The sequence below is a fragment of the Lemur catta genome, chromosome Y (genome assembly GCF_020740605.2).
Source record: "Lemur catta isolate mLemCat1 chromosome Y, mLemCat1.pri, whole genome shotgun sequence".
Classification (NCBI taxonomy): domain Eukaryota; kingdom Metazoa; phylum Chordata; class Mammalia; order Primates; family Lemuridae; genus Lemur; species Lemur catta.
The window spans coordinates 5200134-5217850 of NC_059156.1; the positions used below are offsets into that span (position 1 = coordinate 5200134).

At 46.8% G+C, this 17717-nt stretch overlaps 1 protein-coding gene across 1 annotated transcript in view; it reads left to right on the forward strand.

The window, feature by feature from the left end:
• The window catches only part of LOC123629047 (neuronal membrane glycoprotein M6-b-like), a 102366-nt gene that overhangs the window by 68374 nt on the left and 16275 nt on the right, over positions 1-17717 (forward strand). The gene's annotated exons all lie outside the window — the stretch shown is intronic.

Consider the following 17717-nt stretch of genomic DNA (forward strand, 5'->3'; position numbering starts at 1 on the left):
TAGAAAGGATCATTTTTTTTTGAAGTTTTTATTCTATTTTCATAATAAAACACCACGGTGCCAAGGACAAAAAATATTTTTCTAAGGTGCCAGTCAATGTGTTAAGTGATTTTTTTCCTTTTCTTTCTTTTTTTTTTTTTTGACAAGTATGAGGCTCCAGTGCCCAGAATCAGAAAAATTTAGATTCCAGCCAGGCACAGTGGCACACGCCTATAGTCCCCGCTACTCACTTGGGAGATTAAGGTGTGAGGATCGCCTGAGCCCAGGAGTTTGAGTCCAGCCAGGGCAACATAGCGAGACTCTGTCTCTGTTTAAAACATTCATATTCCCAGGCTTCACCCACCTTCTCTGGCATGGGTCCCAGGAATTTGGCCCATTTGAATAAGCCCCCCCGGCAATTCGGATGCACGCTGAATTTTGACCACCACAGCTATATATATAGAGGATCATAACCTTGGTTAAGAAAATAGCTGCTCATTGCGTCTTTGGTAAAATGTGATTTCAGTTCAAGATACCTTTCCAAACAACACAGACTTGAAAGTCAAAGGCAACCTGTATACGTGTTTATTATCAAGACACTTCTAGCCAAATGCCCACATCTTTGGCCAACAGTACTATTGAATTTGAAGCAAACTCCTCTTAACGTGATGTTTTTATATTGTCAGTGCATCTTTGTATATAAAAACAAATGCAAAAACATTCTATTGTAGAGCTGAGGTGGTGTGTTAGTTATCAATTGTTGCATAACAAATTCTTCCAAATTTAGTGACTAGAAAAACACCACCCTATGTTATCTCAGTTCTGTAGGTCAGGAGTCTGGGCTCAGACTGGCCATCTCGGGATCTCTAATGAGGTTGCAGTGAAAGTGTTGGCTGAGGCTGCAGTCTCATCTGAAGGCCTGACTGGGGAGGGATCCGTTTCCAAACTCATTGACGTGGTTGTCAGCAGGACTTGGTTGCTCGGGGCTGATTGGACTCAGGACCTCAGTTCCTTATGGACTGTTGACTCGAAACCTCCCTTGATTCCTTGCCACGTGGGCCCTCCATAGCTACTTCATGACAAAGCAGCTGGCTTCATCAGAAAGAGCAAGTGAGCAGGTAAGAGAGCATGTTAGCCAGAGAGACAATGCTAGCAGGACAGAAGTCATGGCCTTTTGAAACCTAATCAGGGAAGTGACATCCCACTGCTTTTTGCCATATCCTAGTCCTAGAATAGACCCTCGTGAGGCATTAGACTCTAAGCTCTCTGTGAGCAGAAGTCCTCGTGCCTTACTCTGTGCTTTGGCCTGGCTGAGTGCCTGGGACCATGATGGCACTCACTCATAGTGTTGAACGTTGATCACTTTATTTTTAGCACCCGGGACACATGTGGCTTTATATGACATTGTACAGTTTTAGTGTCCATTGTGTACATGGCTGGTCTCCAGGGCCAGGCTGGTTAAGACCTTGCGCTCTGCAAGTTGCACAGCTCCTCAATAAGTATTCAAGTAAATTAAGACTGGACTGGCCAGTCGAGGTCTTTAGGATTATCTGCATGTGACTCTAAATTAGGAAAAAGCACATAAAGAGGGTTAACTTTGTTGAATGAATGAATTTTCTCCAGTACGAAGTTCTCAGCCTGGGCTTCACAGTAGAACCCCTGGAGGAAGGGGGTCTTTTTAAAATCCTGAGGCCACATCCAGACCGAGTCCTTCAGAATCTTGGGGCTGAGGCCCAGGCATCAGCATTCTTGAAAGGTCTCCTGGTAATCCCACGTGCAAGCCAAGGTTGAGAACCACTGCACTGGACCAGCGTTTCCCAATCAGGGGAGTTTTTGCCTTTCAGGGCATATGCTCAGGATGTGCACAACTAAGGATGTGCTACAGGCATCTTGTGGGGAGAGGCCAGGGATGCTGCTCCCATGCACACGACAGCCCCCTCTGCCAGCAAAGAATGATCCGTGCCAACAGTGCCAAGAGTTGAGAAGCCCTGGGCTAGACCTACACTTTGAGTCAAGAAAGTGGCTCTCTAAGTGAAGTAGCAGACACTCAAATGGAGTGGCTGTGTCCCAGATGTTAAGCTTATTGCAGGCACAGACAGCTTGATCAGCCTGGAATATTATGTACAATCTATTTATCAGTGCTTTCTAAAGAGAAGCATGTGCTTTTAAAAGACACAAGCACATAAATACATTTAAACCTATAGATACATATTTATGCAACATATACCCCACACACCACACACATGCATGCGTACATATAAGCATGTCCTCTGAACACCCTATGTGCATAGACACATACATGGGTCATGTAAGTGTGTTGCTGTGCTTAGAGGAACAGGTATGTTTTCATCATGGCCTGACCTTTCTTAGTAGAGGTCTTCAGCCCTCAGTGCAGAGGATGCCTCTGCCCTGCCTTGCTGCCGGAGGGCTTCTGTCACCCAGTGCAGGCAGCTGAAATGGCAGGATGTGTCCCCCAGCCCACCCAACCAGGTCAAGGTGGGTCCTGCCTTTCACCACTAATCCTTAGTTTCCCAAATGGCTTCACAACCCTTTTAGACTACTAGGGTCTTGTCTGAAAATCAAATTTAACAAATTTAACAAATCAAAAAACTTTCTTGAAGTATAATCAACATGCACACACTGCATCTCTTCAAAGTGTCTATGTGGTAAGTCTTGACGAACGAGCGTGCTCGTGAGAACAGCACCACGGCAGGGTGGCGATGTGGCCGTCACTCCCTGCAGTTCCTGAGGCCCCTTGGTAATCCCCACCCAAACCCATCTCTCTGGATTAGTTTGCATTTTCTAGAAGGGCCCTTATGAAGATTTGTTCACATAAATTCTCTCATCCTAGAAAATGTTGTGTGACATTGATTGATTAATAGCTCCATGGTTTTGTGCGATTCTTATCCTTCCTGCTTCCATTGAAGGCCCCCGGCCCCCCTGGAATAAAACTCAGAAAGACTCATTCTGCTACCACCTACGGCTGAAGAGTTAAGTTCGCACCCACTCCGATCCTGCCTACGCACTGGTGGCACGTTCATCTCTTGCAAGCACATCTCGGATCACATCACTCGCCTGCTCACAAGCCTTCCCTCTGTCCCCACAAAATGACAGCGTGGAGGCTGCAGGCTGGCTTGGATGCCTCCCTCAGGTGGACGGGGAAACCTGCCTCTCTGGCTTCTCCCGTCACAGCCCTGGCATCCTTGATAAACTCAGCCACCTCCCGGATCTCCCCACATCCCCCGTACCATGTTGGTCCTGCTCTCCTTCCCTCGTGCTTTTCATGGGAAACCTTCTGTTCTTCAAGGCCTGTCCACCTCCTACCATCCGTAAACCCTTTCCTTGGCAACCCACGCTGACTGAGGAGACCTGCCCCTACCTCACTTCCCGTGTCCCTGTGTCACCTCTCTCTTTATTCCACTTTAGGGATATTTACGTGTCTGTGTCTTACCGCTCCCTCACACACCCCAAGGATCAAAGCCAGGAGGGCACACCTGCGGCCCTCAGCACGGTGCCTCACACGTGTGGCAGCCATTCCACAGACACTCACTGAATTGAATGGAATCCAGGAAAGCAGAGGTGCTGTCTGCTTCCAGATGGCCAAGGAAGCTCAGTGCTGCGAAAGTGCAATACTACAGATAGTTCCAGTTCTCAAATTTCTGGTGTATTCTCCAGATCTCCCTGCTCTTAAAATCTGTGTTGTCTGGACTTAGTGTGAGCTTCCCCTACTCCCCATTGACCCCCTCCATTCCTTGCCCCGCCACTTCCCCAGGCTAAGAGCACACACGTGGCCTGTGGGAAAACCAAAGCCATTTCCCACAAAAGGCAAAGGCAGAGACTAACAAGTATCTGTTTCTTGAATCTGTTTATTCCCAGCCATGTAAGTGCATCTTTTATATAATCATTTATCTTCTGCTCATGCCATATTGCAAATGTCGGAGGCCAATCTATTTTAAGACTTTCACGGTGTACCACAAAAATGAAAATCCCTTATTAAATAGATTTTAGGACAAGCTTTTAAAAGGATCTCCCGAAAAGCAATTTCATTTCTATCATTAGAAATAGGTTCTGCATTCTTAGCATTGCATAGTTGAACTTTTATGTCTAGGACTGTAAGAAAGTCAAGAGAGAACTGAGAAGCAACCTATCATTTAAGTGATCTTGCACTTTGCTGTTCAATAGGGAGTCCCCTGTGAATTGACTTCATGATATCTTCTTAATGCACTGTATTAGTGGTTCACAGACTTTTGGGTGTTTTGTTGTTGTTGTTGTTGTTGTTGTTATCGTTTTTTTTTTTTTTTTCCCAGGCAGAGTCTCACTCTGTTGCCTGGGCTAGAGTGAGTGCTGTGGCATCATCCTAGCTCACAGCAACCTCAAACTCCTGGACTCAAGCAATCCTCCTGCCTCAGCCTCCCGAGTAGCTGGGACTACAGGCATGTGCCACCATGCCCGGCTAATTTTTTCTATATATATTTTTAGTTGTCCATATAATTTCTTTCTATTTTTAGTAGAGACGGGGTCTCGCTCTTGCTCAGGCTGGTCTCGAACTCCTGAGCTCAAACAATCCGCCTGCCTCAGCCTCCCAGAGTGCTAAGATTACAGGCGGGAGACACCGCGCCCGGCCTTGGATGTTAAAAAGTCTTAAAAACAATTGAGGACCCCAGAAAGCTTTTGCTGTGGGTTATACCTATAAATGTTTTCTACATTAGAAATTATAACTGAGAAATTTATCATTTAATAATAAACTTATTTATTAAAAATAATAAACCCATTATATGTCAACCTAAATAGTGTTTAGGAAAGATAACTATTTTCCAAAACAAAATAATACTTTAGTGAGAAGAGTAGTACTGTTTTATATTTTTGCAAATCTCTTTAATATCTGGCTTAATATTAGACAGCTAGATTCTCACATCTGCATTCATTCAGAGGCATCTTGGAGTATCTTTCCTTGGTTGAAGTATATGAAGAAAACTTAATCTATTACAGGTATGTAGTGGGAGAAGGGAGGAGTATTTTAACGGCCTTCTCAGATAATTATAGAATTCTTGACACTACACCAAAATTCAGTACGTGATGATTTCTTACAGGCTACTTGTAATGTGGAATCTGAAACTATATCAATCTTTTCATATTCTGTTCTGTTAAAATTCATTGCTCTGTCTCACACTTTGATTGGCTCTCATATTCAAGAATGATTTTGTAACATTACATATTAGTCATGTAGAAAATATTGGTCCTCTGAGTTATGCACATCTTTCAAATATTGACACATTTCATTAAACCATATCAAAAAATCCCACTTGTTAATATCACCACTGATTTCATCGAGAAGTCTAAGATTGGGAAGCTGTCAGTCTCACTATGGCAGGTACAAGTTTTCCAAGTTGATTGGCAACAGATACTATCAGTTGTTTTCTTTGAAGTGACAGGCTGCTCACTTGGTTCATTTTTGAGAAAATTTCTGCCAAATACCCAAGTCTGAAAAACTATAGCTCATCAGGCATTCTTCCAAGGAAAAAATGGTGTTCCACAAAAAAAAAAAAAAAAAAAAAAAAAAAAAGTGCTAGTATGGCTCATAACTCAATCACGCAAGAGCTCTTCTTCCACCGGCGCGTGTTGGTGTGCAGCAGAAGGCCTTTCCTTCCTCCCATTTCATCGCAAAATGTTCAAAAGACATATACTTAGGGGTTGAGATTTAATACAGTTAATGATTTTTTTACTGCATCAAGGACCTTTTTAAGTGAAACTGGCTTTTTATTTCTTTCCCTGCAAGTGTGTGGTGGTGAAGAATGTGCTGCCGCTCAGTACACTGTGCTGCCACCGCCCGATTCGCGCTAAGGCATCAGCAGTTTCACTGTGCAAATGTCAACGCGGTGAAAAAAGTAAATAACATCTTGACTCTGTTATAAAAAGAGTTCTGACTTTGCAGACCTCCTGAAAGGGTCTCCCAGGGCTGCACAGACCATCTTTGAGAACCCACTTCTGGCTCAGACTGGGGCTGGTGGCCAAAGCAGACCTGCCTATACAAAAATCTGCATTTTAACAGGATCCCCAGGGGATTGATATGCATGTTAAAGTCTGAGAACAACTGCCCTTCAAGGGGTCTACAATGAGCCTTTCCTGTAAAGGGCCTGATGGTAAATATCTGTGGCAACTATTCAATACTGCATGTGTGGCTTGAAAGTAGCCATAGCCCAGATGTGAATGTATGAGCGTGGCTGTGTGCCAATAAAACTTTACTGACACAAAAATTTGAATTTCATATACTTCTCAGATGTCACAAAATGTATTTCATGAGTTTTCCAGAAATGTCAAAATCATTCCGAGTCTACAGGCCACACGGAGAGACGGATTTGGCCTGTGGGCCACAGTTTGCTGACCCCTGCGTTAGAACGTTGGTTCTCAAACTTGAGTGCTTACTGGAATCAACTGGGGAACTTAAAAAAAAAAAAAAATAAGACAAAACTTTCTAATTCCTGAGTCCCACCCCTGGACATTCTGATGTAATTGGTGTGGGGTGAAGCATTAGGATTTTTAGATACTCCCCAGATGATTCTTATGTACAGGAAAAAATTGAGAACTTCTGTTCTATAATTTTTTTTAAAAAATTAATTTTTTAAAGGATTTCTTTAAAATTTTAGAGCTTGGCAGTGTCACCAGATATCTGAGACTGGAATATTGTACATTGTAACCTTACAGCAGGGTTTCTCACCTTGGCACTATTGACATTTTGAGTGTGATCATTCTTTGTTGGGGGCGGTTGTCCTGTGCATTGTAGGATATTTTGCAGCTTCCCTGGCTTCTCTCTACCACATTGCAGTACCAACCTCTCAGTTGTGTGGCCAAAAATGTCTCCAGACATTGCCAAATGTCCCTGGCAGGCCAAATTGCCCTGGTTGAGAACCGCTGGTCTAAACAATGTATACATTTTTTGCTTATGCTATCTCAGGGATTTTCCACCTTGATACTATTGACATCTGGGAACAGATAACTTTTTGTTGTGGGGGATTGTCTTGTGCACCATGGGATGTTTAGCAGCATCTCTGGCCTCTACTCACTAGATGCTGGAAGCATCTAATCCCCCAGCTGTGACAACTCAAAGTATCTCCAGATATTGCCACATGTCCCCTGAGGGGCACAATCACCCCCTGTTGAGAACTGCTACTTAGCCAGCTCAGAATCTGGGAGGCTTCTGTCGCTGACATTCGCTTCTGCTTCTCTTAAGCAGGATTCTATCTGCCTCCATTTTCCTGTTGTTTGAAAGTTGTGAAGCTTGGTTCCTGCGCCTTTTTAATTTTGTGATTCATTAGGAATCAGTAATGTAGCAAGGAAAGCCCTGTGTAGAGCGGTACGTGGGGTGGGGATGGGGCCGGGGGGCTGTGTGTGTGTGGTGTACATGTGTTTGTGGGTAGTGTGTATGAGACATTCATTCCCTGGGGAAGAATCCAAGTCCTTGTTCCTGTTGGCCGCCCCTCTGAGCTAGCATTAAATCTGCAGCCAAGATCACAGACAACTTGGGCCAATCACTTGGCCATTATGAACTCACAGCCATGGCAACGGCCATCCACAAGCCTGAGGACAAAAGGTGTTTTATTCGGTTGTTCCGCACAAAAGGTTCTAGGGTTCTATTTGGAGACAAAATAGCCATTGAGAGTTTAGAAGCATTGATGTGTATTTTTTTTTCTCCCTACTATGTGGTGTATATTTAAACTGTCTTAGGCCAATACACCCTGGAGTTTTTGTGTGAATCAAAACCTAAAATTCTTTTTAGCCAGAGCCCAGCGAGGTGAAGGCTTACGACATTAGTCCAACAGAGGTTTCGGGGGTTTGGTGAGAGGTATTGAGAATTACTAGTAAAATGTGCTAGAAAGCCTGACATTGATTTTTTTGCATGAGTAGATCAGTCCAAAAAAAATCTTCCCGTGTTTTTTCTGGTTCATGTTAACCAGCGTTGTCATTGCTGGTTTGAAGTTTGGGAAAATTCAGTCTGTGGATTTATAGGAGTGTCCAGGAAAAGCACTGGTCTTCCTTAGCTAGCATAAACTTTTACAGCGTGGGGCTCTGCTGGTACTTGGCACGACCCCCACATTTACAAACTCCAGCTTGCCTATGACTACTGGGGACAGCCTGAACCCCACAGATCCACCTCCTTTGTAGGCACTCCCAGCCCCGTGGGGGCGGTGGGGGAGGGGTGTTTGAAAGTCTGCTCTCTCAGGTGACTATACACCTGTCTACTCAGGCCCTGTCTACAGCATGGCATTGCACTGAAGCATCCTTGAGGCAAAAAATTCCAAGGCTAACAGTACTTGCTTGGCTTAGAAAAAAGGCACTCTAGTTGCACCCTTTTCAGGACAGCTGGACGACTTGGAACATTTCGTTTTTCTTCACTGCGGCCCCTGGAACTTGCCATTTGATTTGCAAGTGGCTAGAGTGTTATGGCCAAACCTAGTGGGCCATGTCCTACGGAGAAAGCACCACACACCATTTAACATGAAAGCAGGCATGTCACAGGGAACTCAGGATGCCACATCTAAGACTGGGAAGATGAGACTAGTGGCTAAAAGTGGGCTTCTCAAACTTTCATGTGCACACACATCGCGCTGGGGGGTTGTTAAAACTCGAATTCTGATTCAGCTGGTCTGGTGTGGTGCCCAAGATTCCGCATTTCTCACAAGCTCCAAACTTCAAACCTTCCCTGTAACCTGGCTGTTCCCACCCCTGCCAGGGCTGACACCCTCACCCGCGACTCTGCTTCTCTGACAACGTCAACTGCACAGACCTCTGAGAGATGCCAACACCAGAGATGATGGGAACAGCCAGGTTACAGGGAAGGTTTTCTTTTGTTTGAGGGCTGAGCTGTGCCTTCAAATGAACCTACGCTGACAGTCTTCTTAGTGAATCACAAATCATCTTACTTTGGTTCTTTGGTTCTGTTGAGTATTTAATAATTAACTCATTAGCCATGGATAGTTCTTCGTAGCCTGATGTCTAATATCTTGAAGTTCATCGTTTCATATATTTTGCCTACGTTTATTTCAGACAGGAGGGTAAATCCGGTTTCTGTTCCTCCATCTTGGCCAGAAGCCGGGAATGGTTTTATGAGTTAGATTTTTACTGTAGTGCGGTTTGGCTGGCAGTGAAAGAAAACAGATGGAGCTGACATAGTAAAGAGCTTGCATGATTCTTTAGGACGGTAGTTCTCAAATTTGACCATACATGAGAAGCACCCAACAACAGACCTCTTAAAACACAGATTACTGGGTCCACCCCCAGAGTTTCTGATTCAGTTGTTCTGGGGTGGAGGGGAGGCTAAAATTTGCATTTTTAATATGTTCCTACATGATGCTGATGCCGCTGGTCCAGGGACCACACTCTTGAGCACCAGCCAGTGCTTCCAGATATGGGTCTGCAAATGTTTTCTGTAAAGAGTTATTGAAGTAAATATATCCGGCTTGTCAAGCCATGTAGTCTATTACAGCTGCTCAACTCTATCCTTGTAGGACAAAAGACACAGACAGTTTGTAAATGAATAGGTGTGGCTGTGTTCCAATAAAACTTTATTTGCAAAAATACAGGCCATAGTTTGCCAACCTGTGGTTTAGGAGAGCTTTGAGCATTGACTCTGTGATGGATACTACGGTGGGGTAACTCCTACTCCCTTTCAGAGTGAAGGGGAAGTCATCAGTTCACCTGTGGACATGTCTAGTTCCTTGATACAGAGTTTGATGGGTTTTGCACTCAGAACAACATGGTAGACGAGGCCATGTCTACCTTTCTAGGCTGTGTTTGTATGTAACGTTAGGAAATAAAACAGAATGCTGCTGTGCACATGTGAAGGGGAAAAGACCCCCTCCCACATATATATGTCCAAGACCAGTGACATAATTTGCAGCCTGGTATAAAATGAAAATGATGGCATCTTTGTTCATAAATGATTAAGAATTTCAGGATGGCAATAGCAGAGCATTAAACCAAGCCCAGGGCCCTGTGTGACTACGTAGATCGCACAGCCATGAAGCAGGCCTGGACACGTCACCATCATGGCCTCTGCCACATACACATCTATATGGATTTCAAGTTAGAAATGCTGTTTATGTGAAGGCACTGATAGCATTGATATCCACTTTAGAAAACATATTTACCTTTTTCTTACTAACTTTGTGCAGCACTTTTGGTTCCTTTGGGATGAGTATGTGCTATGTAATCAAACTGCCCCGTATTTAAAGATATCTTGAACACTGGTGAGAGGTGGCTTCTAGACTGACACAGAAGGTACAGTGGGGAGTGATCCATTTATAGATGATTGGCTATCCACCACACATGCAGTTTTTACCCTGATGATAACTGGTCAGCCAAGCTTTAGGATAAGCTCTACATCCAGCTGTATTACTTCCTATATATTTTCCTCATGCCATATGTCACAAGCTTCTAGTCACATTGGCTGGCAGGATCTGTAAGAGTTTTATCTGTGTGAGGGGAACAAAGATGACTAATATGGTGATTTTGGTTCTGAAGGAGCCAGGGTTCCTACAGCCACAAATAAAATCATCTACAAATGTAAGAGCATTGGTATCTGCTGAAAGAGTACAATTTGTCAAGGTGATCCCCTAAATTCTTGAATCCCTGGTTTTCTCTGCTATTAGAAAACTGCATCCGCAGCATGGAGTATATGGAGTCCTTGAGGGATATAAATTGGAGGGAAACTTTACCTTGATCTAGTGTTGAATTTAGGACTGGACAGCATCATTTTTCTAACCCCACTTGTCTTTTTGAGCCTGGGAGCAGTTGTGCTCTTTCTTTTCAATGCTCTAACCCTTTGGATGAAAGATCGTTTGAAGTGGCAACTGTGGATTTGGAAGGATGAGTTCTGTCATTAACGGGCGAGTGAGTACACTACACCATAACACCTAACCCTAACTCCAAATGATGAGAAAGGATGTGGGTTTGGTAAAAGTATATATACCAAAAATATTCAGAAATGAATAAGCATTTTGTCAGGTTACATATTAATGTCACCATGTCCACCGTTGAAGTCTTCTGCATACTAGGCCTTTCTATAGAAAGCCTTTCCTGACCCCTCTCCAGTGTGAATCATGCTCCCTTCTGTCCTTCTGCTCCCTCCCTTTCCACCCTCCATCTACTGGCTCTCTGGAGGTCTGGATCTTCAGCCTCATCATGCTGTACTAGAATAGTTGTGTTACTTGTCTGCCTGCAGTATTTGATTTATCTTGAAGGCAAAAAAAGTGTCTCACTTCATATTATATTTGTATCCCCAGTGCCAAGCACTGTGCTTGGTGCCAGTAGGTCTTCAAAAAGTACTGAATTAATGAAACTCAAAGTAATCCATTATAGAAAATCAAATACCTGGTGAGTCAAAATATATCTTCCAAAGCAGTGTTGTGTGATGATGAAATGTCCCATATCCACGCTGTCCAATATGGTAGCCACTAGTACATGTGGCTGTTGAGCAATATGAAATGCGGTTAGTGCAACTGACACCCTGAATTTTTCATTTTATCTAATTTTAAATAATTTATATAGCCACTATATTGAACCGCACAGTCCCAAGGCTACACATCTCTGTTCAATAAGGACAAGACATAAAACTTCGTCAGCCAGGAAAGCTGTCTTGTTGTTGGGAGCGGTCTCTGATTACGGGTGAGCACATAGCCAATAGAATCATTGCTGGGAGCCTTGTCAGGGCCCTCTACCAATCACTTCCCGCCACGACTACCTGCAATGGTATATAAGCCCACTGTCCTTCCTGTTCGGGGTCTCTCGCCATGTAACTAGACTAGATGCCTCATTAAACTGCTGTTGGAAGAACTCCAGTTTGTTGCGTCGTCCTTGCAGGCGAGTGCGGCGCGACAAGTGGTGCCGAAACCCGGGAACTTCTCGCACCGGTGGAGACGACCTCTTTGGAGGTGAGTTCAGAACCACAGCAGCTGGGGCGGCTTTATTTTGGACCCCTGCCCTCTTCTGATGCCGGCACTGGGTGCTTGTGACCTACCCCATGGGGAACTCTCCTAGTTATCCCTGACCGTGTCCTGCGCCATTTTGTGCAGGACGTGGACCGGGTGGCCCCATGGTTTCTCCACTCGGGGTCTTTAACGATTCCGAGTTGGAGTAAGCTAGAGCAGGACCTTCGCCGTGCCCGAGAGTCTGGTCCCCTTTGGGAGTGTGTTCTCCCTGTGTGGGCACTGGTGCGCTCCTGTTTAGAGGACGACCGTTGCAGCGGTCCGGTCCGGGAAGGTCAGCAAGTACTCAGTGATTATCAAGATAGTATGTCTGAGAGAGGCAAAGTGGGTCCGGCTCGGCCGGGGCGGCCGAGGAAAAGGCCGGAAAGGAAACGTAAGTCCGCAGGTTAACAGGAACGGCGGGGACGCCCGCCGCCTGAAAGGGACATGGAGGAGGTGGCTCTCAAAATGGCCTCCCTCCACATGTCGGCTTCCTCTTCTTCCTCTTCTTCCTCTCGTCCTTCTTCTTCCTGTTCTTCTTCATCGTCTCGCTCTTCTTCCCGTTCGCGTTCTCGCGAGGCGGAGGAGGTGCTGTCTCCGCAGGAGAAGGCGGAGCTGGAGGAGGCGGCGGCTAGATATGAGGCGGAGCGTAATCGCCCGCCCCCGTACGCTACTGCCCCTCCTTTTCCCATTGCGGGATCCGCCCCTCTAAATATGGAGGGCGGAACCTCGTTTGTGCCTCCCCGAGCTAGAAAGAAGATACAGAGGGAGTTTGCTTTCCCCGTCTTTGAGGACGCTAATCAACATCGCTTTCACGAACACCTAGATTACAAGCAACTAAAAGCTTTGGTTGAAGCTGTCAAGGCTTATGGGTGCAATGCCGCTTACACCCGTGGCCTACTGGAACGGCTAAGTGCGCATGCCATGACCCCCAGTGATTGGGCTGTACCGCGCGGGCCTGTCTATCCATGGGGCAATATTTAGATTGGAAATCCATATATCAAGAAGCCTGTATTAATCAAGCTCGGCAGAACGCGCAACAGGGCCAGCCTGCCTGGGATGCCGATATGCTCTTAGGACAGGGTCGCTGGCAGAATAATCAGCTTAATTTTCCCATTCAGGTCTATGGCCAGATTAATCAATTGGCTATAAGAGCCTGGCAACAACTGCCTAATCGCGGGGAAGTTGCAGGTAATTTAACCAAGGTCATCCAAGGCCCTGCAGAACCGTTTTCTGACTTTGTGGCTCGGATGGTGGAATGCGCTGCAAGGATTTTCGGCGATGCCGACTCGGCTATGCCATTAGTGGAACAGTTGGTTTTCGAGCAGTGCACGAGAGAGTGTCGTCATGCTATTGCCCCTTGGAAGGGAAAGGGCCTCAGTGCATGGTTAAAAGCTTGCAGAGAAATTGGAGGCCCTCCCACCAATGCGGGCTTGGCGGCTGCCATCCTCGCCGCTAAGGACACTTCCGAAGTGACTTGTTTCAAATATTGGAGGGTGACCCTGATATACTGTCCCCCCGTTCGTTCACCTTTGAGGCTCGGCAGGCTCTTGCTAAGGTCGAGGAAGCTCTTCAGCAAGCTCAGTTGGTCCGCATCCAACCGGACCGCCCCTTTTCCTTGTGCCTCTTGCCCTCTCCCGTGGCGCCCACGGCAGTACTCTGGCAGGACGGGCCTTTGCTGTGGATTCATTCACATGCTTCTCCGCGGCATGCTATAGAACATTATCCTACGCAGGTTGCGGATTTGGCCTTATCTGGGCTTTCGTTGTCCCTTTCCCACTTCGGTATTTACCCTACAGTTATTCATTGCCCATACACCAAGTCCCAGACTCAAGTCCTTTGCTCTTCCTTAAATTCTTGGGCAGTACTCTGTTGTATCTTCCCAGGAGACATAGATAACCATTACCCTAAACATCCCCTTCTTCAGTTTGCACTTCGCAATCAGCTTATCTTTCCTCATCTGACTTCCCCTGAGCCTCTAATTGGGGCTACCATTGTTTATACTGACGGGTCATCCACAGGCACCGGTAGCTATGTAATCAATGATCAGGTGTTTACGGCCCGCTTCGCTTACTCTTCTCCCCAGCACGTTGAATGTGCTATCGTTGAATTGGTTCTCCAAACCGTGCCAGAGCCCCTTAATATAATCTCTGATTCTGCTTATGTTGTTCAGGCTGTCCGTCACTTGGAAACAGCCCATTCTCTTAACTCTCGCAGCACGGTGTTCTCCTTATTCTGTGCTATCCGTGCTGCCATCCATTCGCGCCGGTCCCCATTTTTTATAACGCACATTCGGGCCCATTCCCTTTTGCCGGGCCCCATGGCGCGCGGCAATGCCCTGGCGGATCATGCCACTCACGCTTATTGGGTTGGCTCTTCATTGGAGGCAGCTCGCCAGTTTCATTCTCTATACCATACTCCTTCACTGACGTTACGTCTCAAATTTGGCCTCTCGCGGGCAGCCGCACGCGATATTGTGCTGCAGTGCGTGGCCTGTGCACCTTTTCGTCCAGCACCTCATGTAGGTGTCAATCCTCGTGGTCTTTGGCCACTCCACTTGTGGCAAATGGACGTCACTCATTACTCCTCCTTTGGCACTCTTTCTTATGTCCATGTTTCTGTTGATACCTGCTCTGGCATAATTCATGCCACTCCCTTGACAGGTGAAAAGGTAAGTCATGTCATCACCCACTGCTTAGAGGCTTGGGCTGCCTGGGGTAAACCTCAGGTTATCAAAACTGACAATGGCCCTGCCTATACCTCACAAGCTTTTCGTCAATTCTGCACACGCCTAGGCGTGGAGCACCGCACGGGCCTTCCCTACGACCCCCAGGCCCAGGGTATCATAGAGCGTGCCCATGGCACCTTAAAGGCCTATCTCAAAAAACAAAAGGGGGAGACGGGGACGAGCCCTTTGGGCTTACGTACCCCTAAGCCTGTGCTCTCTCTCACCTTGTTCACTTTAAATTTTCTTTTGCTGGATGATCAGGGGCGCTCTGCTGCGGACCGCCACGCCAACCCCGGTTTCCCTTTATCAGAGCAGGTCTTGTGGAAGGATGTCCTGCTTAACAAATGGAAAGGCCCGGATCCGGTTGTGAGCCGGTCCAGGGGAGCTGTCTGTGTTTTCCCGCAGGACACTCCTGATCCAGTGTGGGTCCCGGCACGCTTAACGCGGCGAGTGCAGCGGTTGGCGGATGTGGAGGATGCAGATGGGGCGTCCGCTGCCGGGGATGCTGCTGCTCCTGATCTTTCTGCTGCTGGCCGCATCGGTGACGACGGACTGGCGCTGGGCCATCCTGTTGGTGTTCCCGAGACCGATGCCGGTGACCCATGATGCCCAGATCTTCCCCCGGCTGTTCGCTACTAATGCCTCTTTGGGCCTTGCCAATCTTACATGGAACTCCTCCTCAACATTTGAGACGTCGGTCCACGCTATTCAGCAGCGTAATCTGTCTTTCCCCTCCACACCTGTTTGCCTCTGGCCCCCTTTTATCTGGATCACTGCTACTTCCTCTGGTCCTGGTGTTCTCAATTGCTCCACGGCAAACTGCTCCTATGTCCGTTGCTGGAATGCCTCCAGCCAGTCCATGGCAATTGTTGCCCGTATGCCTCGGCATATTCCTTGGCCGGTGGAGGCTCCTAGCTTCTTGACCCTTTTCCGACAGCGAAGAGATTTTGGCGTTACTGCAGCTGTAATTTCCACATTGGCAGTGACTGCCGCACTGGCAGCCGCTACGGCTGCAGCGGTAGGCTCTGTTCAGACAGCACAGACGCTGAACAACCTATCGGCATCTGTGGCTACAGCTCTGGACACACAATCCGCCGTCAACGCGCATCTGAAGGGTGGTATCATGATACTGAACCAATGTGTGGACTTGGTCCAGGAGCAAATAGATGCCTTATGGCAGCTGGCACAGCTGGGCTGCGAATGGCGTTTCACAGGACTATGCATTACCGCGGTACCGTTTGATAATGCTTCCGCTGCGGCCAACAAGTCTCGTCAATTATCTGCTATGTTGACAGGACACTGGTCTAGTTAATTTACCGCCTTGACCCGGCAGTTGCAATTGGAGATCACCCACATTAACTCCACACGCCTGGACTTGACAGTGACCAATGGTCTCTTTCCTACATTTCAGTCAATAGTCCGAGGACTTCGGGACTGGGCTGGCCTGGGGTCCCTAGGGTTCATGGGGATCCTGGGAGCAGGTTTCGTGATCTGGGGGTTCCTGCGCGTTCGTGCACAGCGCCGCAGGGACCGAGTGGTGGTTACCCAAGCCCTAGCCGCCCTCGAGTGTGGTCAATCCCCTGGCATCTGGCTACAAATGTTACGCTCCGAAGGTCAAGACCGCCTCCCCTCTCGCACAGCGTGACATGGCCCATGCACTCTGAGGGGTTTCCCCATTGCACCAGATTGTGGTGTGTCACCCCCTTACCAGCCGTTGCACCTCCCAGAGTCTCTGCTCATTGCACGGGAGACGGTGGCCTTTGCACCTGCTTCAGGGACTCCACCCCCTGGATCCGGACCTTGAGGTTGGAGTCCCCAAAGCTTGTGTTGCAAAACAAAAGGGGGAGCTGTTGGGAGCGGTCTCTGATTACGGGTGAGCACATAGCCAATAGAATCATTGCTGGGAGCCTTGTCAGGGCCCTCTACCAATCACTTCCTGCCACGACTACCTGCAATGGTATATAAGCCCACTGTCCTTCCTGTTCGGGGTCTCTCGCCATGTAACTAGACTAGATGCCTCATTAAACTGCTGTTGGAAGAACTCCAGTTTGTTGCGTCGTCCTTGCAGGCGAGTGCGGCGCGACATCTTGTTCTTAACATTGTCACAGAGACTGAGAATGGAAGGAGAGCATGAATGATCCAACACAACCAGGTCTGCTTTCTCTTTATATAATCGGACAACATCAAAGCCAAGGATTTTGGTTTCTCTTGGTTTGGGAACCTGCAGAGAATTAGGACTTCTAGTTGCATTCCTCTCACGTCAGTCCCCAGAAAGTCATATGAGAAAATAAGATTGGGCTCTAACATCCCTGTTCACAAATCTCAAGTGTTTGAGAGATTACGGGACTGAATTGCTAGTGAACTTGAACCCTATTAAGCACTGGATTCCCATTTTATGTAGTTTATCAGCCCGTTTCAGGGAGGTTGGTCTTCCTGAAAACAGCTAGTCATCTTTTGAAATACAAAGAAGCACAGCTTTCTTATGAAGCGCTCACATTTTTTATTTTCCCATGAACTACGGAGAGATCTGGTAATGAGGGTTCATAGTCACTTTCCGTGGTAGGTTTAAGCAAATGCTAGTGTTCAGTGGGATGCTCATCAAAGTGGAAAAGTTCACCTCTGGTGTTTTATGCTGGGTTGTCAGTCCCTGACTACTATGAAGATCATTTGGGGGAAAGAATTTAGCTGGCTTAATGTGCTTGCCCTGAAGTAATGGACTGGTCTTGATTGCTTTTAAACACCATAATGCAGTTAAAGTTCAATTTCCCCGATGAGCCATTTACTTAAGGGTCTGGATAATATAAACTGGGATGGGAGGTCAGGAGAGGTACTGACATTATCCTGAGGCCAGCACTGCTTTACTGAAGCAAGAATGTCTCTGAACCGAAAATGTCACCTGGTTCTGCCCATTGGGGAGGTCTTTATGGACATCCCAAGTAAAAGCTTATTTTAAAAAATGAATAAAATCAAATCTTTTCAAGATTAAGAGTGACTTATGGTTCTTTCTCCTTCATTCCACCTCATAGATGCTCATTTTGTCTTCCCCCCCA